The sequence below is a fragment of the Gopherus flavomarginatus genome, chromosome 4, assembly GCF_025201925.1.
Source record: "Gopherus flavomarginatus isolate rGopFla2 chromosome 4, rGopFla2.mat.asm, whole genome shotgun sequence".
NCBI classification, from domain to species: Eukaryota; Metazoa; Chordata; order Testudines; family Testudinidae; genus Gopherus; species Gopherus flavomarginatus.
The window spans coordinates 205,623,683-205,650,679 of record NC_066620.1 but is presented as its reverse complement, the minus strand read 5'-3'; positions in this window follow the sequence as shown (position 1 = coordinate 205,650,679).

Here is a 26,997-nt window from a genome sequence, read left to right as displayed (position 1 = left end):
TAGTAGAAGTTCATAGTCATTGGACCCAGACAATTGGAAAAAGGCAAGTATAGTGCCTATCTTTAAAAAAGGGAAGAAGGAGAATCTGGGGAACTACAGACTTGTCAGCCTCACCTCAGTCCAAGGAAAAATCATGGAGCAGGTCCTCAAGGAATCCATTTTGGAGCACTTGGAGGAGAGAAAGGTGATCTGGAATAGTTAACATGGATTCACCAAGGTCAAGTTATTGCCTTCTATGATGAGATAACTGTCTCCATGGATATGGGGAAAGAGGTGGATGTGATATACCTAATGATATACCTAGATCATCAGGGTCAACAGGTAGTGATCAATGGCTCCATGTCTAGTTGGCAGATGGTATCAAGCAGAGTGCCCCAGGGGTCAGTCCTGGGGCTGGTTTTGTTCAACATCTTCCTTAGTGATCTAGAGGATGGGATGGACAGCACCCTCAGCAAGTTCGCAGATGGCACTAAACTGGGTGAAGAGGTAGATATGCTGGAGAGTAGGAAGAGGGTCCAGAGTGACCTAGACAAATTGGAGGATAAGCCAAAAGGAATCTGAGGTTCAGCAAGGACAAGTGCAGAGTCCTACACTTAGGACGGAAGGATCCCATGCACTGCTACAGACTAGGGACCGAGTGGCTAGGCAGCACTTCTGCAGAAAAGAACCTAGAGCAGGGATCGGCAGCCTTTCAAAAGTGGTGTTCTGAGTCTTCATTTATTCACTCTAATTTAAGGTTTTGTGTGCCGGTAATACATTTTAATGTTTTTAGAAGGTCTCTTTCTATAAGTCTAGAATATATAACTAAACTGTTGTTGTATGTAAAGTAAATAAGGTTTTTAAAAATGTTTAGGAATGTTTCATTTAAAATTAAATTAAAATGCAGAGGCCCCAGATCAGTGGCCAGGACCAGGATAGTGTGAGTGCCACTGAAAATCAGCTCACGTGCCGCCTTCAGCACGCTTGCAATAGGTTGCCTACCCTGACCTAGAGGTTAGAGGGGATGAGAAACTATATATGAGTCAACAATGTTCCCTTGTTGCCAAGAAGGCTAATGGAATTTTGGGCTATATAAGATGGGGTACTGCCAGCAGATTGAGGGATGTGATCATTCCCCGCTATTCAACATTGACGAGGCCTCATCTGGAGTACTGTGTCCAGTTTTGTTCCCCACGCTATAAGAAGGATGTGGGAAAATTGGAAAGAGTCCAGTGGAGGGCAACAGAAATTATTAGAGGGCTGGAGCACATGATTTATGAGGAGAGGCTGAGGGAACTGGGATTTTTTAGTTTGCAGAAGAGAAGAATGAGGGGGGATTTGATAGCTGCTTTCAACTACCTAAAGGGGGGTTCCAAAGAGGATGGATATAGACTGTTCTCAGTGGTAGCAGATGACATAACAAGGAGTAATGGTCTCAAGTTACAGTGGGGGAGGTTTAGGTTGGATATTAGGAAAAACTATTTCACTAGGAGAGTGGTGAAGCACTGGAATGGGTTACCCAGAGAGGTGGTGGAATTTCCATCCTTAGAGGTTTTTGAGGCCTGACTTGACAAAGCCATGGCTGGGATGATTTAGTTGGGGGGTGGTCCTTGGAGCAGAGGGTTGGACTAGATGACCTTCTGACGTCTCTTCCAATGCTAATCTTCTATGATTCTATGATTCCAGAAGTTTGAACAATAAAAAGGCAAATGGAGGTGTTTCCAGGGCCTTTTATAGTTTCTGCCATCTAGAGGGAATCCCATTGTTCTTACTGTGAAAAATTACAGCAACAAGATGGAGTTTGGAGTCACATGGGCAAGTCACATGTCCATGCATTTCACGTGGTCACCCCAGGAAGTTCTACTAAGTGTAGATGGGCATCTCCCATGGTCCACTGTCAGTTAAATGTTCTTTTGATGGGCCATTCAATTTGAATAGTCCCTCTAAGATGTGCTAGCTAGCAACCTTGTGGGCATTGCCCCAGGAGCAAACATTTGAAATCCAAGTATAGAGCCAATACTTATAACTTCAAATACAAAAATGATACATGCATGGAGATGGCATAATTATAACCAGCAAATCATAATCTTTTCATAGACACCTCACTTGACAACCTTTATACAAGATTTTCTGCCAATATGTAACATTGGTTGCAACAATGATCTATATGGTCATATTTTAATCAGATAACATCACAGGGTGCTTTCTTTCATTGTATATATTACTCAAAGATAAAGGCTTCAGGCAATACACCAGAGTCTTCGGAACCATTTTCCCTTTGGGGCAATATTTCATTAAGCGTGTATACACACCATATGCAAAAGAATATTATATGTTTGTGTGTGTCAGGAAATCATATTAAAAACAGAGGCCCTCCATTTCTCCATGGTACAGGCAGAAGGTGTGCACACTTCTTCCTGCAACTCCTCCACTGTCCTGCCTATGGGCCTCAAAACTGAGCTTCGGGGACCACATCTAGGAAAGAGAGGTAATTCAGACTCTCTGAATCCTTGGCCTGTCTGCTAAGAATACCCACAAGGGTGGCAATTAGTACAGGTTGGGATAATGGGGTTTTGTGGCTTGGAAACTATTTCTCTGTCTACACAGCAAAGAAAAAACCACGGCTGGCCTATGCCAGCCAACTCTGGCTTGCGGGGCTTGGGCTGTCAGAGGTCTTTCATTGCTCTGTAGACGTCCAGAGTTGGGTTTGCACCCAGCCTCTAGGACCCTGCAGGTCCTCCATTCAAGCATGGAAGTCTACACAGCAATGAAACAGCCCCGCAGGCCGAGCTCCATGAGCCCGAGTCAGCTGGCATAGGCCAGATGGAAGTTTTTCTTTGCTGTGTAGACATATCTTATAAGACTAGGAGGCCCAATTCGTTTAACATAGGCCACTAAACAGATGTTAAATGTTGATAACTCGTGATAGCAGATAACATGTTAGTACTGACTCAATCTTGACAGTAATAACATTGCCACAGGCACCTTTTTATTTTTTATGTAATATAAAACTGAGATCCTGACTATTTGAGGACATTAAAGACCTGGCAATTGCTTTGGTAACAGTAGAAGTGTTAACTCTGTTTTCCTGGCCAGTTTCTAGTCTGGATAATTATGTTGTGACCCTCTGAAGACCCATGATGTTTTGATTAGAAACAATATTTTCCTTAACTTTCTGTCTGTGAGGTGCTAAGCCTCTTCATTTCCCAAAGATTTTAAAGTCAATGGGAGTGGGAGGTGTTCAGTGTGTTTTCTGGGATGGGCCCTCAAGCTCCTGTGTAGCATTGCTTTGTGCTGTTGACTAGCTGCTGGGTTCCAAAACAAGTGTGGCTCCATTTTAGATAATGATGATGAAGATTTTCTTCACCTTATTTCTTTTTTCAAGGAGAATAGGAAGTTTTCAAAATAACTGAACAATTTTGACTATTTACATATACAGAACCTGTATCCTTCTTCCATTTCCCCCTCACTGGCCCAGTCTTCCACCCTCAGTTCTCTCAAATCCTTCCTCAACATGGCCTTCTTTCAAAAGGCCTATGTGCCCACATTTTCAGAACCATGCAAAAAGATCTTCATGTCTTGCAAGAACTGTTTATGTTGGGATTTGAGGCACCTAACTCCCATAGGCATCTAACTCCCTTAGGTTCATTTGAAAATCCCTGCTTTAAAAAGCACATAAATACGTAGTGCCACATTTTTGTAACCTTACTTGTATCAAATAAGACTTGACAAGCTGTTCCATGACCTAAGCAAGACTGTTTTGACCAGCAAAGTGCTTCCTGACTTCAACAAGGGTATACAAATCTGGCCATTAAAAACATATCTATTCATATTTAGTTATCATATATGTTTGAAGACATAGTGGGCCACATTCTTCAGTGCTGTAACCCCTGTTAAAGCCAATGGAGTTACTCCAGGGATTAATTTGGCCCTATATTTTTATGTACTGCATGTATCTCAGTCCCTGAACATACTCAATTACAGTTGATGTCAATCTTTTAAGTTAATTACTAGTTAGGCCCCTTACAAAGACAGCCTTTGCCTAGGCCACTTTTAGGAGGCTGTTATCCGTCCAGTGTGGAGAGATTTATGCACTTACCATCCATGAGCATTAATAGGAGTGGTCCATATAAATCACTCAGCACCAGTAAGGGAAGATAAAGCCCCTCTATGTTTAGAGAATGAACAGGCTTGGAAAATCAATTTTTGGACCAAAAAAAAAAGGAAACGTGATTCAATCTGTGTTATAACTCTGTAGTATGTAATAACACAGTCTGTATCATGACTGCTTTAATGTGTGGTAAATATTTCTTTTTTACAACATTTCTTTTTTTCATTAATATTACTTTTATAATAAACACATCAGTAAAGCATTGATATGAATAAGTATATGAAATATGATGGGAAAATACTTTAGATCAGCATACAATAATGTTAAGTATGGTTACAGAATCAAGTATAGTATTACAATATGAAAAGCAGAGGCCAAATTCTCCTTTCATTTATGCAGATGTAAATCTGGAGGACTCCAGAGAATGGTGTTACATTGGATTTAATCCAGTGTAAAATAACAAAATTTGATCCACAATGCTTCATTCATATGATAAATATTTGATCCACATGTATATAGCTGAACATTTCTCTTGCCTTTTTATAGGGGTTCTATACAATGATATCCAAATGTCATCAAATTCTCGCATCCTGTTATATATAACCATTCACTATAATAGGCATATGAGGGTCTTTAATACAATTTTATGAACCTATACATGTCACAGGCAGATAGTTACACTTCAGTTACTCAGAACAAAACTGCACTTCCGCAGCTACCTAAAAAGTATCGGTACATAAATTACCTAATGAAAAGCATTAATTAGAGCTTACTATGCTAGGTGATGTGCCATTAAAATAATCACCTATTAGGGTGAACTTGTTATAATCATAGAATCTTAAAAATATAGGGCTGGAAGGGACCTCAAGAGGTGATCTAGTTCAGCACTTTATGCTGAGGTGCGACCAAGAATAACTAGACCATCCCTGATAGCTGTTTGTCTAACCTGTTTTTAAATAACCTCCAGTGACAGTGATTCCATAAACTCCCCTGGAAGCCTATTTCAGTACTTAACAAACCTGATATAAAGGTCTTCCTAATATCTAACTTAAATCTCCCGGGCTTAAGATCAAACTGATTTCCCCTTAATAACATCCCCTAACATATCTGAAGACTATTACTCCTAGGTCTTCTTTTCTCAAGACGAAACATACCCAGTGTTTGGTTTGTTTGTTTTTTAACCTTTTCTCTTAGGTCAGGTTTTCTAAACCTTTTATCATTTTTGTTGCTTTCTCCAATTTGTACACTTCTTTCTTAAAGTGTGACATCCAGAATTGGGCATATTCTCCAGCTGCGGTCTCACTAGAGCCAAGTAGAGTGAGACAGTTACATCCTATGTCTCATGTAGATCACATTCCTGTTAAGGGATCCCAGAAAGATATTATCCGTGTGTGCAACTACATCACATTATTGATTTACATTCAACCAATAACCCACAGATCCTTTTCAGCAGTATTACTGTCTACACCTGTGGTCCCCAAACTTTTCACATCACGCCCCTCCCTTACCCCATCCATGCCTCCTCCCCCCAGAAACTGAGGCCAGGAGCGGGTCCAGGACTTCAGGGGTGGGATGGGGTGGGGTGGAGTGGGGGCGGCAGACAGGAGTAAGTAAGGAATTAGTCTGGGGCCTCAGCTGGAAGCAGGGCTGGGGCTGGGGCCAGGGGGCAGGAGGCAGGACTGGGGGCAAGGTGGCACTCCCTCTCCATGTCGTGGGAGCTGGTCTGGGCTCTGCTGTGCCCCCATGAACATTCCTCCACAGTGTGCTCCATAGTTTGGGGACCACTGGTCAACACAGTTATTCCCCTTTTTCTGATGTGTATTTGATTTGTTCTTCCTAAGTGTAGTACTTTGCACTTGTCTTTATTGAATTTCATCTTGTTGATTTCAGACCAGTTCTCCGATTTGTCATGGTCATTTTGAATTCTAATCCTGTCCTCCAAAGTGCTAACAGATTGGTGTCATTGACAAAGTTTATAAGCATACTCTCCACCCCATTATCCAAGTCATTAATGAAAATGTTGACTAGTACCAGACCCAGGACACAACCCTGAGGGACTCCACTAGATATGTCCTCCCAGTTTGACAGAAAACCATTGATAACTATTATTTGACTATGATCTTTCGACGAGTCTTGCACCCACTTTATAATAATCTCATCTGTAATGTTATGTGGTGCAACAAACATACATTTTACAATTAATAGATGATTATTTGGATAATAATAACTAATACGTTCATAAAGAGAGCTGGTCAAAAATTCTCACAGAACAGTTTTCCAATGAAAAATGGAGATTTTCCAAAAATTAAACCATGTTATGAGAACAAGTCTGTTTCAAAAAAATTTCAACAAGAAAGTATAAAAAAGAATCATTTTCACTTTCTTGTTTCATTTATTTTGCTTTGACATTATAGTATAGTATAGTATAGTATTATTAATGTTAACCTTGTAGCATATATATATATAGATTATATTTAATTTTGTAAGTTTGATATTCATATTATAATATCAAATATGTTATATTGTCATGTTTTGACAAAATTGACTTGTAATGTTTGAAACACTTTGATGTTTCTAAATTGATTTTGTTTTTAATTTCCATTCCAGGAGAAAACTCAAAATTTTGACTTTTTGGTCTGATTCAGAATGAAAACCAATTTCAAATTGTTGGAATATCCCATGGGAAGGAAATTCTATTTTCTCACCAACACTATTCATATATTGTAAGGCCAGAAGGGACCATTTTGATCATCTAGTCTGAGCTCCTGAATAATACAGACCAAGGAATTCCTCTATATCCACCTAGTAATTCCTGCATTGATCCCAATAACTTGTACATTAGAGTACCTCCTTTAGAACAACATTCAGTCTTGATTTTAAAATGATGGAGAATCCATCACCCTTGGTAAGATGTTCCAAGGGTTATTAATCCTCTGATAACAATTTGCAATTTTTTCCCAGTGTGATTGTTTGTTTGTTTTGTTTGGTTTGGTTTTGTTTTGTTTGGTTTTTTTTTTATTTCAACTTCCAGCCACTGGATCTTGCTATATGTTTATGGGCACTATTAAAGCGCCTTCCAGTATCAGATGTCTTCTCTCTGGGTAGCCAGCTCCTTATCTAGTATGGATATAAAGTTGCTAATATAATACATTCACTAACTTGTTTTGGTTTAACCCCCTCAAAAAATATTCCCCTCAAAAACGAAAACATTTTGTTTTGACATTTTCAAAACGAAACACTTCAATTTTTTAACTGGAAAAAAAAACCCTCAAAAATGAAAGAAAATGCTTCTTTCATCCAGAAACAATTTTTTAAAATCTTTTCTGTTCACAAAAAAAATCAAGAAGTTTCCATTTTGGGTCAACATGAAACAATTCCCCCCACCCAACTTTTCAGTTCATCCAGCAAACCAAAAAATCAGTTATTCACTCCACTCTGCTTTTGAGCTCTGTACTTTTAACAAACTGCTTATTTGTTCATTTTTTAGGCTCGTCTGCCTTGTCTTTTTGATTGCGAGCTCTTCAGGACAGGGATTGCCAGCACAGTGGAGCACTTATTCTAATTGGGTGCCACTGTAATAGTAGTAATTGTTAGACAGATAGATAGATAGATAGATGTGTGTATGGAGATAGAGGTGGTGGATGGGGATAGATGGCGGGGGGCTAATGACCTGATTCTGACCTAACATTCATTGATTTTACCCCAGAGTAACTTAGTCAGTGGACCTGCCTTTACATCATTTTGGCAATGTAAAGGGGCCTTAAAGTGCGTATGAATGTAATTTGCACTGCCAGAGAGGTGAAAGGAACCTTAGTGTAAACAAAAAGAATCTGGCAAAGCAATTAGACCTGACTTACACATTACATAAGTATAAGTCAAAGGAGAGTCAGACTCCAATTTTTAAAGTATGAAGTTGTTAAACTAAGGTATTGTTTTTCATGTTCCCCTTTAAAGATAACATTGTATCTTCAGTCTCTGACATCCCTTTTATGGCAGACGCACATCAATGTGAAGCTGCACACAGACATCTACTGCAGCTAAAGATTAAAAAATGCACATCACACCAAAAAAAAAAAAAGAAGTTAACAATAAAAAACAAAACAAAATTTCATTGCTCTAAAGGTCGGTTATTTGCTAACAAAAAAGTCTTTACACAAGAAATGTATATTAGTCTGTTTTACAGCTTCAAGGACTTCAGACAATTAACATTGATCCCCCCAAGAAAGAAAGAAAGAAAGAACAGTGAGGGCAGAACTGATAGCTAGAGATGATGAAGGAAGAAAATCAGATAGATAGAGATGATGAAGGAAGAAAATCCAAAATAGAACAGAAATGGCTGATTTTCTCTTTGTGACATATTTTCTCTCTCAGCCTTGCATATTTGCATTAAAGTGATTGTGAATAATGTACATTTGACCAGTGCTGTCTGCGGAACTAATGCCTATTAAAGTGATGGGAAGTAGCATATGTTGTGCCTAGGGCAGAGAAAGTCCAATCACCCCCACTGTGTGAGTCTCCAACTAAAATGCAGGACAGCCTGGGTTTTATCCTAAATGAACCCAGCAGGAAGAAACAGGGCATAGTCCCTCATTCTACATTTAAGCTTCTAAACTAAGGTTATAAGAGTTAGCTTCAAAAAAGGGAACTGTAACATCCATCATTTAATTTATACTTGGTGCTAATGTTGCCTTTATCTTATACCTGCTCCATAAATACAAGGGAAACCATTAATGCAGAGAAAGGGGATACATGTATTCAGTTGTTTCAAGAATCGAGATGCATTCACTTTATTGCCACCAAAGCAAAAACCCTCCTCTGCTCCAGTTATTCCTTCATATTTTCTGCCAGTGCACAATTTTGTCAGTAATTGCAAAACGATTTGGGTTTGTGGTTTCACTTTTATGTTCCTGCACTGTACTAGAAATGTTCTGCTATTTGAACAGTTTGGAAAGCTTTTTGAATTCTATTACATAATCTCTCTAACAACCTCCAGCATCAAGTTCAGCTCCAAAGCAGTCTTTCTTCTACCTGTGTGAACTTGATAGCTGGGAAAAAAAAGGCAATTATAAAAATGTATGAGAATAACAAATTCAGCTGAACTAAGGAAATAAAAGTTGCCGAATTGTCATGTTTAGATCTATAGCGATGCCTTTTGCCTCATTAACTGCAGCATTACAAAGGGGAAAAAAGTGCTGGAACTATTTTTTTTAATACAGCATCCATCCCACAATTTATTTCTATCACCAGTGAAATAAAACTTACCTTAAATAGAAGCACATCAGTTTGTGATGTAGAAAAACATACTCTCCCAGTAGGCCTGTAGGAACTCCACTGAAGTCAATGGGCCAGAATCTGATCGCACTTTAAAGGTGTAAATCGAGAGATACTCTACTGACTTTAAATCAGTGCATTGAAGGGGAGACTAGAAGCCATTATTAGATATACTGCAGAAATGGGCTAAGCTGAAAATTTAGGATCTTGAATCCAAGACGTCATATGCCCCATATTTTGGGGTGGGAATTTCATATCTGAGGTTTTCAATTATCCTTCTACAGAGCCTGATCCGAGGACAGATGAAGTGAGAGTTGGCCCACATAAAGGCTTGTTGTAAAATTCAGATACAGGTTTGGAATCTGAAACATAAACCCACTCCCAGTTCCGAAATATTTAAATCTGGAATGATCGTTTGGGCTCATTTTTAGTGCACTGACTGTACTTAGGCAATATAATTTTTTTCCTGGTTATTACTGATATTATTTCATTTTTAAAAGATAATGGGAAGATAGTAAAAAAAAATGCTACAAAATAATTGCTACAAGAATGTAGTCCTATCAGCAGAACTCAGAAATCTGATTGTATTTCTATTATTGTTCTTATTGTTGCATAAAAAAATACTGGATAGCTTTAAAGGGATTGTTTTATATTTCACTTCTCTTTTTTTCTTTCTTTCTTTCCTCTTGTCAATAATAACGTAGGAATTGGAGAAACTTATTATTATTATTACCACTAGGCTTAGAGGCTGCAACTGAGATTGGGGTCCCGTTGTACTGGGCACTCTTCAAACACATAGTAACGGACAGTCCCTTCCCCAAAGTGTTTACAGTCTAAATAGACAAGAAAAATACCGATTCCCATTTTACAGATAGGTAATTGAGACACAGAGAGATTAATTGACTTGCCCAAGGTCACACAGGAAGTGTGTGGCAGAGCAGAGAATGGAAACTGGAACTCTTGAGTCTCAGTCCAATGCCTTAACTACAAGACCACAAGCTGGAGGACAATGGCTCTATACATAAAACGATGTCTATTCTCACTTTTACATGCTTGCCCACCGCTTCTCATATACCCGCACAGAGACTCACGCCGACACACATATTTGCACTCTACTTTTGCCTGTTGTGGTTTTAATGGCTAATGACGGTATTACACAAGATTCAAATAAGGCCAGACATGGACAGGCGGGTCATAACTAAAGCTGTGTGAAACCAAAATAGTACTTGAAATCAGCTTTGGTTCATGATCAAAATGCATCCATCCATCAGCTAGTAGAGGTTGCTCAATTTCTCCCCCCCTCCACCTGCAAAGAGTCAACAGAAGCTTCTTAACACATGGCAAACCAGAAACTGTATCGAACTTTTGTTATCAAGGTATTTTGACTTTGAGCCTGACACACTGGGAGAGGTCAAATGATTGGCTCAATCTATACCATGCAATGAGAAGGATCAACCTTGTTCAACAGAAGCCAGAAGTGAATGCATTTTAGTGGAGCTCCTTGGTGCAATGAAAGGTCAATCATACAAAAACCGAACAAACCACATTTGCTTCTAGCCCCTATGTGTTTCCCCCAGATTATTGGTAATTGGCTCCTTGCTAATTTGTATTTTGCCTAACATAAACATGTCAAATTCAGATTTTATGTTTTAGATAGTCCCCTAATATCAGAATTCTTTTGTTAATTCAGAAACGAAACCTAGACTCCATGTATCATCGTTAGGGATAGAGAACAGTCCTACAATTCTTCCCAATTATTGGGAATTCCCTCCTAGCTAGTTTCATTTTGCTCCCATGATATTTAATGCATATCCTTGTTTCACAATGCAAAATTTGTTTCCCTGGTTTAAGAGACTTTTCCCCCTAGATTCCTAGGATTTAGGGTCTGATGGGACTGTGATGCTAATGTAGTCTGACAGCTACCTAATACAGGCCATACAAATTCTTCCACTGATTCCTGTATCTAAGACAACAATCATCTATGCTGTGCCTTGTCCCATATCTAGCTCCTTTAAACCAATGTACTGTTGCACCCATATGAACAGCTGTGATCCACACTTGCTCACAGATTTAAAAACCAAATTCAGCTATGGGGAAAACAAGTTCATTCAAACCTCAAACTTTAATTCTTCCGGACATGCAAGCCTATGCACCGATAGACAAAATATCATGAACCACACTGTGTCACGCCGCACTTGGAAGGGATGTCGCTGTAACTAAAATATTGTTCAAGCATGAGATCCTGGCCCTGTTGAAGTCAATGGGGCTTTTGCCATTGACTTCAATAAGTACCAGGATTTCATCCCATGTGCTTTAGTACATATACCGCTACTTTCCTAAGGAAAGGTACAGATTTTTGGCCAGATCCTCAGTCAATGGAGGTACATTGATTTGCACCATTATGATCTGGCCCATGGCCTCTGTTTTGCCCCAGGAAATGCCATTGAAAGAATAAATGGTGACATTGCACAACAGATTTGCGAGGCTACTACGTCAGTCTCAAAATCAGCATCTTCTGCAAAGATGCCAAATCTGGGTAGGACAATGATTGTGCATGGTAACTTTTTTTGTGCTGGTAATTTCAATATATGTCCATTAAGACTTATGAGTGGATACATGTCCTGAGTCAGCAAAGACATTACAAGCAGCTACCACAAAGCACAGCTGTTCATCGTGATCATTGATAGCCACGCATATAACCAGTCCAAAGCTGGATTACTCCTCTAAGGGAACCATACATTTAGTTATCATTCAAAATCTTTATCCTGATCACTGATAGCTCAGTAAATCTCTGTTTTGCCAATAGGGCTGAAGCATTTGCCATTATTCATCACACCAGTTCACTCTTCCCTCTAGTTCTTTTTATTGTGGCACAATACCCAAAACCCATGAATCTTGCAGTCCTAGCAGCCAAGTCTGTAACATTTTGACTATACAAAATCAGAGCTAATAATTCAAGAAAGCAAAAACAATGAAATGGAAAGGGGCATTCTGATTAGAAGCAAAAATAAATTGCTTCAAAGGAGACTTTTGGGTAAGTGAAATTAATATTGGGAAGACCAAGGCATTAGTGGGGATCCATTAATCACCCTGGTCAAATCAGAAAGCAACAATGTATTGATTACATTGTTCCAATTGAATTTATTAATTACTTATCTCTTCTTATATATTTAATCGGTTTAGCCTATAGTGGATATTAGCTTTGTGAACAAATGGACACAAATGACTTTGCACCCCACTAAAAATACATAAAGCATCCAACCTTCCAGGCAAATATATATTAATTTTAACCATAGGTGCTGTAATTAGGTGTACTGGCGGGCGGGGGGGAGGCCTGCAGCACCTCCTGGCTTGAAGTGGTTTCCATTATATACAGGGTTTACAGTTTGCTTCAATGGCTCTAAGCACCCCCACTATAAAAATTGTTCCAGCACCCTTGATGTCAACTATTATCTATTTATCTATTTTAGGGTTTTATATGGCTACCTATCACCATCGTATCTGAGTACCTTCTGTGTAAAATTGAGAGCAATAGAGAAATCCCTAATGAACTTTGTGGAGTCTCTGGAACTTGTCTTCTTCTAGGGTAAAAGGTTGGCTTGGTGCAATATTTTTGTTTTTGACTTTTTAAATTAATAAATTAATTAGCTTATGTTGTTGTTAATAATACCTAGCTCTGGTATGGTGGTTTTATCCAAATCTCTCAAAATGCTTTACAAAGGAGGTAAATATCATTCTTCTTGTTTTACAAATGGGGAAATTGAGGCACCAGAAAGTGAAGGATTTTTCTGAAGTCCACCACTAAACCAATGGCAGAGAAAGCAACAGAACTCAGGTTTATTGAGTTCCAGGTCAATGCTCTAGTCACTTGGCAACTTTGCCTTGCAGAGTTGTGGTAACATACATCAAGAATTAACCATCTGATTCTTTGTTAACTCCAGAATATTCAATATTTTTATTGTCTAACGTCCTTGTCACTTAATCTGAACTAAACATAATTATAGATTGTGCACTGGTGATTGTGATATCTGCTGGGAAGTTGGAAGCCACTTGTTGAACAAAATGAAAATTTGCAATATTCTAAAGTTACAATATATAGCTCTTTTATAGTTAGTGTAATTATGTCTATTTTTATGTAAGGGACATGTGCTTACTGGGTTATTTCCAGATGATATTTTTACTAAAAATGCCCCTGATTTCAATATTTGATATCAGATCTGCTATTCAACATGAAGTCATCAAGAGGACATACTCATTTTTAACTTTTGGTTAAACGTATCCGAGCAGATTTGGAAGTGTGATTTGTTCCCTGCAAACTGTTTGGATTAGCTGTGCCTATCATGTTGCCTTGTGGTTCCTTTCCAGCAAAAGATAGACGCATTAGAAAACTGACTCCAATCAATACCAAATTTCAGTTCCCTCATCTGGGATTCATTTTCAGTCTTTTCACCTGATCTGTGTTTACACCCTTTGGAAGCTGAATCCAGATCGCCTGTACCACTGGAAGCTTGTGCTGAGCAATCATTATACTCATCCTCTCCTCTTTGCAGTATGGTAGTGTGATGGGTTGGACCCCACGCCCTACTCCACACTGAGGGAAGAGGCGAATTTCATAATATATCTTTGAGTCTATACTCCAAGGGAGGTGGACATCTGGGTATTGGAGCAAGTCCCTTAAGCTGAGTCTTCCCAGAGCTGATCTGCAGCGGGGTGTGGCCCTGGCTGTGTGTGTGTTAGAGGAGGTTTTAAGAGCCTGACTCAGTAAGAACAAGTTAAAGGGGGCCTGTGCTGGCAGAACTGATAGACTCAGTGGTATTTCAGCACATCAGGTGGCTTTCCAAGGGGTCCAACCCGTCACAGGTAGAACAGGATGGGTGAGCTGCAAATTGAAACACTATTCTCATTCCCCAATATAAGTTTAAGCCAATCCTGCTCACTGACATAGGAAGAAAATTATTATTCTTTGAAGAACGCAGCTTTAGAAGCCAATTTAATAGCCATGAATACCAGAGGGTGGAAATATTTATGCATAACTCACTGTTTCTACTTCCAAAACCTCACCGGGGCATATATTTGTATTTCCACATGACCACGTCCTGATTGCTATCTCTTAAAAAAAGCACATACAAAATGTTTCAGCATTAAAGCAAGAAACACAGTACGCCGTGTTCCTGAGTCTGAACACTGTATGTAGCTAGCGCTAAATGAAGAGACCCATTGACAATGCTGCATACTCATCTAGGGGTTTGCTAGAGAGGAATGATCTAATCAAAGAAGCATGGGACCACGAACCATGCAATTCTGAATTTCAGTCTTGATACTGACTTCCTTGGTGGCTTTGGGTAAATAGCTTAGCACTTCAGCCTCATTTTTCCACCTGTAAACCTTACATACTAAAACCATGTCATGGAATGTTGTGATGCACAAGAATCATGAAGCAGGAATGAACCATTGCCTCATTAATCATAGACTCATAGATGAGACCTCTCGGAGCAGAACCTCCTAGTTTTTCTACCCTCTCCTCTTACCCTCATCTTCTACACGAACCTCATAAGAGTATTACCTAATCTACTCTTGACTATCTTTATTGAAAAGGGCTGGCCAACAATGTATAGCCAACAGAAAGCAGATGAACCTTTTTCTGTTTTTACACCTAAACTCAAACCTGAGCTATATCAAGATTTTGAAATGGTCTTTTACTTCTGGTTGCAAGCTGAGACATGAACTGAAAATGCTAAAGTATCACGAATAGGATGAAGCTTGTGTCTTTCACCAACAGAAGTTTGTCCAGTAAAAGATATTACCTCACTCACCTTATCTTTCTCATTTCCTGAGACCAACATGGCTACAAGAACATTGCAAACAAAGTTTCACAAGGCAGGCAGCTCCCCTGGCAGGATGAGAACCAGATGTGCCAGAAATTTCAGGAAAGAGGTTCTTCTCTCAGGAATTCCAGCCCATTTTTGTAGACTCCAGGGATGAGATTTCCAAAGCATACATGGCTAAAGCTAGGTTCTTAAAGCCTTGCATTTTCAAAAGGGGCTAGTGATTTTGCATCGCTCAGTTTTGTGTGACACCTTAAATGGGTCTGATTTTCAGAAGGCAAATGCCCAGCACTTTCTGAACATCAGGCCCCTCGACAGTGGGCACCAATAACTTGAGTTACCCAGAATTACTAAGTCACTGTTGAAAATGGAGGCCTAAATCCATATTTAAGTACCTACACTGGAATTTTCAAAGAGACCTAAAGGAGTGAGGTGCTCACCTCTCTGAGAAAGTTTATGGGCCTATAAGCCCCTTTGAAAATCCCTGCCCTAAATAAGTGGCCTGATTTTCAAAAGTGCTGAGAACCCAGCTGCTCCCATTGATGTCAATGTGAATTTAGTGGTGCTCAGTAGCTTTGAAAATCAAGCCATCATTCAAGGGAGGGTGGTCCAGTGATTAGAAGTGCTACCCAGGGAGGTGGAAGACCAGCATTCACTTGCCTGCTCTGTTGTGACTTTGAGCAAGTTCCTCTCATTTTACAAATAGATAAACTGAGTCAAGGAGGGGCTGGGACTTTCCCAGGGCCACAGAATGAGCTGGTGGAAAAGCTGGGAGCTCACAGTCCCCTGATTTACACACAAGAACACACTTATAATAACTTGCCAAAATAAAAAAAGCATGTGTAGGAATTGTTCCTTCCAATCCCATTTGCAGTCATAAATGAAACAATCTTCCCTCGTTCCCCTAATGGACATTACTTTGTGTAATAGAAGAGAACATAGGATGGCACAACACAGCATAGACTCTATCAAGAAATGAACTACAGTACTATTGGATTCTCCTACAGCTCTGTGGAGTTTATGATACTGAAACTGATCATCTGCACAATACAGGTTTATGGATTCAGAGATCACTGTAATGATTTGATGCTGTGAGTTACTTGATACTCACAAACTCCATTCAAGCCAACAGGAAAGGCAGACTCTTAAGCCCCAATTCAGCAAGGACTTAAGCATGTACAGAACTTTAAGCATATGAGTAATCCCACTGATGTCAATGGGGCTGCTCGTGTGCTTAAATTTACTCATATGATAAGTACTCTGCTGAATCAATACTTTACAGCCTGGTCCAATGACTGTTAACATTAATCGGAGTATCTTGTTCCTTCAATAAGACTAGGAGAAGAAGAATTGTCTAATGGTTAGAAACTAGTTTAGAACTTGGGTTCAATTCCCTACTCTGCCACAGATTTCTTGTGTTATATTGGGCAAGTCACTTATTTCTCTGTGGAAATGGAGATGACAGCACTTCTCTACCTCACAGGGGTGTGGAGAGACTAAATACATTCAAGATTCAAGATTGTGAGGTGCTTAGATACTAGTGATGGGAACCATGAAACCACATTAGACAGACTGGATCAGTCCCTTTATTGTCAGTTCTACCAAGCCATATGCTTCTCAAACATAAATAATCATCTTGATTAACAACAGAAAAATATTAATGTGAGAAATACTAACATAAACTCTTATTTTGGACTCCAGTAAATCCCAGCTTTTTTATGCCATTTGGATTAAATCAAACACCAAACTAACCTGTGATCTAGCATTGGGAAATTTCCATTCCAAAGAGAACTTTAGTAATACATGCCAGCAACCTACACTTTGTCCTCAGCTGGAAAGATGTTGGCAGCAATTCAAAAACGTGTGTTAATAAGGATACATATATACATATATATATTATACACACACACACACATATATATAAAGCATCCTTATTAAGATATGTTTTTGTATATATATATATAATGTGTATATGTGTGTGTGTGTGTATAATATATATATATACACACTGAGTAAATACACACACACAGTAAACCTTATGTGCATCAACACACTTGTTCAAACAGCTTTTCAAATCTGAGTCCCAATCTTCATGAATGAATAAAAAGTTCCAGATGTTAAAATGTCCCAGGACATGCGTTTTAACCAACTTTGTTCTGCATTTGTAGCCTGACATGCAGAGGAGGCATATTGATTAGTATTATTGGCATGCTTAGTATTTTAGTTTTACTGCTTCCAACCAAGGGGCATTTGCTCTGAAATGACTCGTCTTTTTGTTATTTATTCCCAATATGGTACTTTCCGGACTTGGTTGCTTTGGAAATTCCCCTTATCTCAGTATCCTGGACATTTTAGAATGGATGACTGTTTTGCAGGTGCAAGTACAGAGAATGAGAGACGGGACGGTGAGTGAATGGGAGAAGGAGAGAAGGGAGAGAGGGGTAGGGCATGTATGGAGAAAGAATGAATGAATAAATGCAAAACATCTGTGAGTTGCAAGACAACAAGGGACAAAATGTGTCCTTCCCTGAATGGGAGCACAAGCTGAGAGTGGGCAAAAGGAGACAACCTTTCTATTTACATCGCTACATACAGATCAGGCACAATACCCCAGTCTTTGTGCTCCTGGAGTAAAGGGACTCCATGGATCTATTTACCATTACCATACAGGTAATGCAGTCATTTACATGAGTGTAAACTCACTCTTCTCTAATTAATAAATTTGAGCCTCAGTGTCCCCTGTAGTCATTTGCTTTTCTTAACAATGGATATATGTGCACTGCTAGAAAATCCAAAACCTAAGAGAAAGAGATTACATAATAATGCAGCGGAAAAGGGAGCCCGTTAAAACCAATGTAACCTGGATAATCTACCTGGGAAGTGTAACAGAAGCCTAGTAGAGTTTGATGACTAAAATTTTGAGTCTGATCCTGATCTCACGCATACTAACATTACACCAGTATTACTCCATTGACTTCAGTGCAGTTGTAACACGGACAGACCTCAGTCATCTGCGGGCGGGCTCAAACAGGGGACCCCCTAGAGCTCAGTACATGACTCTCTACCACATGAGCTAAAAGTCACCTGCCTGTTAGCTAAGGCTGTAGAGCAGATTCATAATCTCTCTCTAAGTGGTCTTGATGCCACTAGATGGGACAGAACTCCACACCCGGAAGGTGTGTGGGCTACACAATTACTTCTGATGTACATCAGAATAAATAAGATAGGATTTAGGGTACAATTTTCAAAAGTACCTAAATGACTTAGAAGTCTATGTCTCAATAATTCTCAATGAGACTCATGGTATGCCTGTGCAGCAAAAGCCATGCAGGGTCTAGCTTCCCTGACCCAGACTGAATCCAGCTAGCACGGGGAACCATGGCAATTACGGCAGTGCAGTGTAGGCTTCAGAGCAGCCTAGCGAGCCGTGTACATACCCAGAGTACATGCCAGACTTCTACTACCTGCACAGAAGACTTCTCTGTCTTCCCTGCTATTGTTACTCACACTAGCTAGATTCAAGCTGGCTTGGGTAGGCTGGCCTGTGCACGGTTTTTATTGTGTAGACATGCTCTTAGGTCCAGCTTTTTTCAAAGTTATTTAGGTGCCTAAAGATATACATAGTCACCTAATGGGATTTTCAAAAGCAGGTTAGGGGCCTAAATCCCATTGAAATCAATGGGAGCTAATGTAACTTGCTTAGGTGCTTTTGAAAATCCCATTACATGCCTAGCTGCCTCTTTAGGTACCTAAATATCTCTGATCATCTGGACCTAAATGCTTATGTCACTTTTGAAAATGGGATTTAGGCACCTTTGAAAACATTATCCGAAATGCTTTGGTGTCTATATATACATCAGATATTTATAAGGTCTTTGCTTTATGAGTTTGAGTAGCATGGTCACGCAGCAATAATGATCAAAAGAGATGGTGAACCAATCTTCCTCACACAGCCAAGGGACTGCAATCAGTAGGGAACTCATCCATGTCCCAAAAGTACTGTACAATAGTTGAGTTGCACAGGTCTGCCTCCAGGCTGCCCTTGTCATTTCAAGGCTACCAGATTTCCCTTATATTCGGCCATCAACCTAATGTACCAAATGGAACATCTCTCTATGTCCAGAAAAGCTACCACTGTATTTTAAAAATTAACCTAGGAAAATGCTGGATAATTTGAACAAAAGCATCAGGCTGACTCTTTTAGGTCAAAGTTATTCAGCATATTGACCCTTCTACAAGCATTTCAAATGAAGAGAAGGTACCTAGCTGCTTGAAAAACATTCAAGCCCCTTAAATGTGTTATACAAATGACTTTCCTGTGTGCCCATTTTAGGATATTCTTGCTCACACCGAGTAGATGCATTAGAGTCAGTAGGTTAACTCATCCTACTCTATGACAAAAAAAGAATCAAACTGTCTCACAGAACATCTTCAGCCCATTGCTGAATACAGAATTGTTATATTTGCTACACTAAACAAAACATAACATTTTCTTGCAAACATAAAATGCTTCATAATTAAAACTGGTTTCTTATTTGTATCAAAGTAACCCTTCTGCCAGGTATTGTCAGCAGCAAAAAGGGCCAGGTTCAATTTTCAATGGGTTGCTTCTAAAGACATATTACACTGGCCTGAGCTCATGGCTAGGAACCTGGGAAACTATATACACCACTTGGTGGCAACCTTGATGAGCAATAGTTCCCCACTCCCAAGCACTGAGGCCAAAGGCAACTTTATTTAGTGGGGTGGTATACATCAAAATAAACTTGGAGAAACCAATAATTAATAAATTATAGAACATAAGAACGACCATACTGGGTCAGACCAAAGGTCCATCCAGCCCAGTATCCTGTCTGCCAACAGTGGCCAATGCCAGGTGCCCCAAAGGGAGTGAACCTAACAGGTAATGATCAAGTGATCTCTCTCTCCTGCCATCCATTTCCACCCTCTGACAAACAGAGGCTAGGGACACTATTCCTTACCCATCCTGGCTAATAGCCATTAATGGACTTAACCTCCATGAATTTATCTAGTCCTCTTTTAAACCCTGTTATAGTCCTAGCCTTCACAATCTCCTCAGGCAAGGAGTTCCACAGGTTGACTGTGCGCTGTGTGAAGAAGAACTTCCTTTTATTTGTTTTAACAATATTAGGCAATAATCCCACACCCCTGAGGGTGTCTTAACAATCGACCCAACCTCATACTCCTCTGGCAGTTGTCAGTGACTACGGCATTCTAGCTCCCTCTCTCCTCCCAAGCCCCCTACTCTTAGTTTGTCATCTTGGGTTGGTGGAGTCCAAAGAATCTGGCAGGTCAGTGCTGCCTGGACCTCTCTAGAGGCCCCTCCCCCAGACTTAGCTGAAGTGATTTCAGCTTTAATTGCTGATACGGAGGCCCACACCAGAGTACTTTTGGAAAACTGGTGGTGTTTTGTTAGTGGTTTCAGCCCAAGACTCCTCAGCTCTGCGCAGTCCATTGCCTTGAAGCTGCCTCAGCTCTGTGCTGTCTATCCTCTCAAAGCCTCCACAGCTCTGCACCATCCATCAGCTTGCAAGCCTCCTCAGCTCTGCACTGTCCATCACCTCAAAGCCTCCTCAGCTTTGCACTGTCTGCTACCCCAAAGTTGCTTCAGGTCTGGGCCATCCATAGCTTCATAGAATATCAAGGTTGGAAAGGACCCCTCAGGAGGTCATCTAGTCCAAACCCCTGCTCAAGCAGGACCAATCCCCAGATAGATTTTTACCCAGCTCCCTAAATGGCCCCCTCAAGGACTGAACTCATAACCCTGGGTTTAGCAGACTAATGCTCAAAACACTGAGCTATCCCTCCCCTGCCTCAGTTCTGTGCCATCCATTGCCTTGAAGCCTCCTTAGCTTTGCACCATCTGTCACCTTGAAGCCTTCTCAGTTCTCTGCCATCCATCGCCTCCAAGCCTCCTCTGTTCTGGGCCCCGTCATCTTGAAACCACCTCAGCTCTGCACTGTCCATCACCTTGAAATCACCTCAGGTCTGGACCATCCATAGATTCAAAGCCACCTCAGCTCTGCACTGTCTGCTGCCTTGAAACTGACCCAGCACTGCAGCATCCATCACCTTGAAACCACCTAAGCTCTGCACCATCCATCATCTTAAAGTTGCCTCAGCTCTGTGCTGTCTGCTGCTTTGAAGCTGCCTCAGCATTTCATTGTCTGTCTTTTCAAAGCTGCCTCAGCTCTGCTCTCTGAAGAGCAATCAGTGATATCTAGGACCCATTTACAGACCCCTTAGCACCAGAGAGGTACTTCCAGCAGAAAGTAGGAGTTTCTTTCCCTTGTCTCTCTCCTTTTATCCCTGTCCAGGATACCATACTCAGCTGTGCCTGAATATGGTCTCTGTCAGGGACCCCAGGCATAGTTGATGTAGATCTCATGTTCCTTTATTTACTAGCAGGATCAATAGCATTTTATTGCCCCCAAATGCAAAACTTAACTGTATTTTAACCAGACACCCTTAACCAACCACATAATAGAAATGAAAATGAGGCCTGGCTCATTCAGTCAGTTTCTGTGGCTCACCAACAGATGCTGGCAGAGAGCTCCCTCCCTTATGGAGTTCTCAAGTGACTCTGGGCCACTCCTCTCCCATTTCACCAACATATGACAATAGTTATCTCCCAATTCCATAGGGCTCCAGGGCTTACACCAATGTGATGGAAAGATGTATTCTGCTGAGATCTTTGGGCTTTTAACTGTGAATTGTATTTCATCAAAAATATCAAACATCATCATCATGGTATTTAAAAATTATTGTTGTTATTATTATTAATTCATTATTTTGTAGCACCCAAAAACGTGATAGGTACAGTACAGGACACATTGAAAAACATTGTTTATCAATTCGAAGCATCCTCAGCTCTGCGCCGTCCATCACCATTGGACACATTGAAAAACATTGTCCCTGATGCAAAAAATCTTAGATGTATGTTACACAATATAGATGTATGTTATACAATTAATAAGCGTAACAAATGAGAAAGCCTAAATGGCCCCTTCAAGGATTGAAATCACAACCCTGGGTTTAGCAGGCCAATGAAGGGAGGAATAGCTCAGTGAAATGAGAAAGTGAGGAAGATGAATATAATAGCAATGTGATCAATGATTGCTCACTTTGAGTTTGGTTGTTCAATTCATCCAGCTTATTGTTGATTAGATAGATAGATAGATAATTCAAATTAAACTCTTTGCTATTTTACTTTATAAATGTCCTGACCTTCAGTCACTGTTCATTACCTATTGCCAGTGTACTGTCATCTGCCTGGTTGGAATAAACAGCTTTGTTCAGCATTTGATACCAATGACAAAACTCCAGACAAACAAAAATGTATTGCTATAATAATATAGGATGCAGTTATTTGCAGCGAAATGTATTACCAGATAAATACACAGCTTGGATACCAAACGGATTAGCTTTTCGTGCCATTTAAAGAAAGAAAACTATTTTGTAATATGAAAATTATTTTTATATCTCTGATCTCACCTGGTGCATTTTCCCTCCTATTCTGCTGATAATTTCAACACATTTTTCATGAAGAGCAATTCCAGACTCCATTATTGTTCCAAGGTCTGATATTCTCATAGGAAATGAAAAACTGCCAAACGTTCCTTCCTGCTCATAAAGACCTGGAAGAAGTGGATAAGACCAGAGAATCTTCTGACTTAGGGAACATTTTATTTATTTATTTATTCGCTTACTTATTTATTTAGATAAATCCCCTTGGCAGGAAGGACAAAACAAAAATTTCAAACTCAGTTCCAAATATCTTCTTTGGAATGTTTGCCTCATAATTACAGAGCTGCTGCCAAATAGCACACTGAAAGACATGCAGAATAATTTGGTAATAAAAGACATGGAGGGGGAGGTGGTGGCTCGTATTTTAAAAAAAGCAAAAGCACTATATATAACATCTTTACTGGTAGTCACAGCAGAGAGTCCAATGATTTATTAGGATTCTGGAGCCACACAGATCTAAAACACTTTCCGTCATGGAAGTGCTGCCACCTCTGGGGTGGAAAATCACAGCTGTTGAATGGGACACAACAACGATATAAGACATTTTAGGAGATAAAGTGTTGAATAAATTCCTTAGCCAATTGAAACTGCATAGAGAATGTAGGTAATATGGAACAGCCTTAGTAAGAATTTGGCCAGGACACAAGGGTTAACATCTATATTTATATGCAAAGGGTCATGGAATTCTGATGGCTACGAAGAGCAATAGTCTCTCTTTTACACCTCATCTGAAGCCCCTCCAGCAACAGTGACCCCTAACACCATGTCAGTATGTTGGTCCCGTACAGAATTAGAGGGGAAAGAGCATCATCTACTGAGTCACCAGCAGCACTTCCCAATAAGCCACTGTCAGGCACCTCCACTCTTCAGGGAAGGCCACATCCAGAGCAGAACTTTGCAGTTTAAGCTCATCTTTACTGCCTACTGTTACCTGGGTTTCCGAAAGTCCCATCCAGTTATTGACCTGGTCCAACACTACTCAGGCTCATAGAGATGATAAGATCACAGCCCTAGATAACATGAGACTTCCAGGGAGGGAAACAACTCAGGGGGATAAAATAGACATGTGGGGCTCAGGGAAAACCTACAGCACTCATCCATTCTAGATATAAATTTGCTTGCACTCTCAACTGTCTTGTGGATCAGCTGTTCTATGACCCTCTAGGTGAAGAATTTCTACAGGCTGAAATTGTTGATGGGCCTTGCTCATTTTTAATGTCAATCCCATCCCTAGGAATGTGGGTGAGGCTTCAACTGAATAAGAGGTTCTTGGCCTCCCATGTAGTCAGAAGCTGAAAAACATATTTCACCTTATGTAAGAGCTACACTGACCAACTCTTCTTTCATACCAGGAATAAGAAGAGCAAATTGCAAAGACCTAAACCCTCTAAGTGTTCTCAAGACCCCAATTGCAGCAAATATACATTATCATTTCTTGGAAGCCAGGCCACCGAGGGCCCAATCCAAGGCCCTTTGAAGTTAATTGGTCAGGCCTCAAAAAGAAGCGAGACTCCATAGATCTGGATACGCCATCATTTTCTGGGTGCTACAGTACAGACCTCCAGAGCGGTGCTCTGCGTCGGACAGTGACAAGAATCTTTGTTGATGGGACAGCAGAATGGAGGAATATGGCACAGTGCATAGTCAATAGTCCCAAACCTTGCGTAGCAGGAAATGCAACGGACTGTGCTTACTAATCCTCTTATACTCAGAAGCTTAGCTGGGTCCTTTTCTTGCACACGGAGAGAGATTCAATCACTCTCAACAGTGATGCAATTTCTACTTGCAAAGCCTTTGTTATACACAGGCCTTGTGTGGGAAGAACGAGGATTTGGTCCAATTATTTCCAAGCAACTCCTATTCATTTGTGAACATATCACAAGGAAAATGATAGTCCAGTTATGGCACTAAAGCCACATTCCTATGACAAGCTATGAAAGAGCTGCAGTGAATGTGAGCCATTCTAATTTGTTGCAATGCATGTTTCTACATGAAAAATAATAGGAACCTGCTCTATGCCAATATAACACAATAATATGAATCAAGTATTTTACAATGACAGCACCAAAGGAATTAAGTCCAGATACTGCTTCCATTGAAATCAATTAGAGTTTGCTATTGATTGCAGTGAGCGCTGGATCAGACTCTGTAACAACTTTGATTATTTTAGCAACCAAGAGTGTGTTTCTAAACGGATTGTTCATTTAACATCATCTTTTCTCTTTCATTTACATTCCAGATACACAAAAATTGCTGTGCTGATGTTTAAATGGGGAAAAAATAACTGATGTTAACAGTTTATTTCAGTATAAAGAAAATATGGATTCGTCTCTGGTATCATGTTAGTTAAGGATAAATTGGGTACAGTAATTCTTATTGTGCGGCCATCAAACAGACCACACCTGCTTTCAATTTCAAGAACTGTTATGCAGCACTTTAAAAATGTTTGCCTGGCTCCTGACACCTGTAGTGCTTTAGGATGTAGCTAGTGAGGGGTGCACAGGATCTCCTCCCATTAGGTTCAAACTAATAAGATGACCATTTGAGGGAATGGCTTTGGGGCTAGAAAGAGGTATGCAGACCAGGCATTCCTGGCTGTTGGCCTGATCCTGGAAGATGCTGATTTTTTTTCAATTCTCATCAAAGTCAGTACAAGCAGAGGGTGTTAGGCACCTTGCAGGAAGCACTCACAGCACCTCGCAGACTCAGGCCCCACATATATAGGCCTGAATTGTGACATTTAGGCATAGCCATGAGTAAGGGAGTTCTGATGCCTCCTGAGATATTTGGTGTGCAGATTGCACCCACCTTTGCAAACTGCTTCTTCAGAGTGTACCTCCATGTCCTCGTCTCCACCTCTCTTGAAATAATGTGGGACCCAAGGGATGCACTGATGGAGAAAGCTCTGCAGATCCCATGAGGGGCTGTAGTCGTAACCAGCTTTGGTGGAGGGTGCACAAGTGGGAGAAGGCAACGTTGTAACAGACCGTTGTATCTATGGCATATGATATATCTACATATGATAATTTGTCTAGTGAAATTTAACTTAGGATATAAACAATACAGTTTGATCCCTTCCTAGAACAGGGTTCACATTTTGTTATCTAATTACAACAGGGGTAGCAGATACTGGCATTGCATACAAGATCATTTCCCACCTTTACATATAGGCAGGTACTGACCTTCCTGCAATTCCCTGAGCTGCTGTTACTCTCCTGCTATGTCCTCTTGAGTTTCCAACTTAGAGTCTCAAATAAATAAAAGTCACAACAGCCACAGGCCAGCAATACACTTTTTTTTAATTCTTATTTTTTTCTTCAACTTGTAAAGCCATAAGATACCTGCTACAATCCCTTAAATGTTTAGGATTCATTGTCATGGCAGAAAAGTCATTCAATGGAAAACCAAAGAGAAGATCAATAGGTGATGTCTTCCTTGCTACTAAAAGGAATAGTTTTTCCTATCATTTTTTTCTATCTATCTATTTATCTATCTATTGCACCCATTCAATAAAATGCTATTAAACTCCATGGGATTATTCATTTGCTTAAAGTTAGATATGTACCTTGCTAAATTAGAGTCTGTGTAGATGTTTACCTTGCACCATCACCAAAGCATGGGAATGCTTAGAACTAAAAAATTCAGGTAGGCTACCTTGAAGGGTCTCTTGGAGACCGATAACTACAACTGCAAATGCTGGGGAGGCCTTCTGACTCTTGTCCAATGTGTGCTGGATATCACATCAGTGTATTTTGCAGCAAAATAAGTGTCACAGTGGCGGAATCAGTTACTGATCTGTAAAGAGAACATGGTTGTGACGGGGTCCCCGGGGTGCAACCTGGACTGTGGGACTCCTGATCCCTCCAAACCCACCAACCTGGGCTGCCTCTCACATTGTGCTGCTGATGTCAAGCGACCATCCTCTGTCAGGCACTGCGCTCACACAGACATCCACAGGCAGGGACACACCCAACTGAGTTATAAGAATGATCTCCCAGGCACTAATGAACCATCAACAGGCAGGCTCCAGCCAATTCCCCACAGCTCCCCAGTCTTGCACCCATTTTGCACTAATTGGAACCCTGACCAGCGTAAGCTCATTATCTAGTTCGCTACTTCATCAAAGGAAAGTGGACATGCACTTTGTAACCTGTGATTTCTTAAGTTCTTTAGACAGACTCACTGGTAAGGCTGAAAAATTAACATATGTTAATTAATTACAGAAAGATAGATTTTAAGTGATTGTAAGTGGTAGTCATAAAG